The sequence below is a fragment of the Tupaia chinensis genome, unplaced genomic scaffold (assembly GCF_000334495.1).
Source record: "Tupaia chinensis unplaced genomic scaffold, TupChi_1.0 Scaffold000478_3, whole genome shotgun sequence".
Lineage (NCBI taxonomy): Eukaryota > Metazoa > Chordata > Mammalia > Scandentia > Tupaiidae > Tupaia > Tupaia belangeri.
The window spans coordinates 3,350,269-3,352,029 of record NW_006159990.1 but is presented as its reverse complement, the minus strand read 5'-3'; positions in this window follow the sequence as shown (position 1 = coordinate 3,352,029).

Below are 1,761 nucleotides of genomic sequence, written 5' to 3'. Positions count from 1 at the left end.
CTCAGAGAACTGGAAAAGCAACAACAACAAAAATATCCAAAAAACTCCAGGAGAAAGGAAATAATAAAGATCTGAGCCGAAATAAATAAAATAGAAAATAAACGTACTATACAGAAAATAAATGAAAGTAAAAGCTGGTTCTTTGAAAGGATAAATAAAATCTATACACCACTAGTGAGACTTACTAAGAAGAAGAGAGAAAGGAACCAGGTGAATCAAATCTGCAATGAAGCTGGTAATATAACAACAGACATAATAGAAGTTAAAAACATCATCAGCGGATACTTTGAAGATCTATATGCTAAGAAACAAGACAATCTGGATAAGATGGACAAATTCCTGGACAAATATAACCTACCAAGAATGATCCAGGAGAATATAGAAAGTCTGAATAGGCCCATACAAGCCAGGAGATTGACTCAGTAATAAATAACCTCCCAACAAAGAAAAGCCCTGGCCCTGATGGATTCACCTCTGAATAATTCTACAAAACTTTCAAAGAAGAGTTAACTCCCATTCTGAACAAGTTATTTCTAAAGATCCAAAAGGGTGAATCTCTCCCTAATTCATTTTATGAAGCCTCTATTACCCTTATCCTTAAAACAGATAAGTACAAGACAAGGAAGGAAACCTATAGACTAATATCTCTGATGAACATAGACGCAAAGATTCTAAACAAGGTACTAGCAAATCATATCCAACAACTTCTAAAAATGATCATACACCATGATCAGGTAGGCTTTATTTCAAGAATGCAAGGTTGGTTCAACATACTCAAAACCATAAATGTAATACATCATATTAACAGGAATAAAGACAAAAACCATATAGTCCTATCAATTGATGCAGAAAAGGCATTTGATAAGATACAACATCCTTCATGATCAAGATTCTCAGAAAAATTGGCATAGAAGGACCATTTCTCAACACAATAAAAGCCATCTATGAAAACCCATAGCAAACATCATCCTGAAAGGAGAAAAGATGAAAGCTTTCCCACTAAACATGGGAACAAGACAAGGATTCCTACTTTCTCCACTCCTTTTTAATATAGTACTGGAAGTCCTCACCAATGCAATCAGAAAAGAGGAAAAATAAAAGGCATCTGAATAGGAAAAGAAGAAGTGAAACTCTGTCTATTCGCAGATGACATGATTATATACATAGAAGACCCAATTGACTCCATGGAACAACTACTGGAAGTAATACATGATTACAATAAAGTTGCAGGATATAAAGTCAATATACAGAAATCAATAACATTTCTATATAAGAATAATAGGCAGACTGAGATGGAACGGAAAAAAAGTTATTCCATTTACCATAGCCACAAAAAGTATAAGATACTGAGGAATAAATCTAACCAAAGAAGTTAAAGACCTCCACAAGAAAAACTATGAGAAGCTAAAAAAAGAAATTGAAAATGACACAAAAAATGGAAGGACGAGCCAGGTTCCTGAATTGGAAGAATTAATATAATCAAAATGGCAATTCTACCCAAATTAATCTATCTTTTTAATGGAATGCCAAGTGAAGTACCAGACACATTCTTCACTAGAAAAGACAATCATAAAATTAATATGGAATCGTAAAAGGCCCCATATTGCTAAAACAATTCTACACAAGAAGAGTGGAGTGTGTGGCATCTCACTCCCTGACCCAAAAATATACTACAAAGCTGTGGTAATCAAAACAGCATGGTACTGGCACAGAAACAGACATGTGCACCAATGGAACAGAATAGAGTCCCCAGAAATAAAT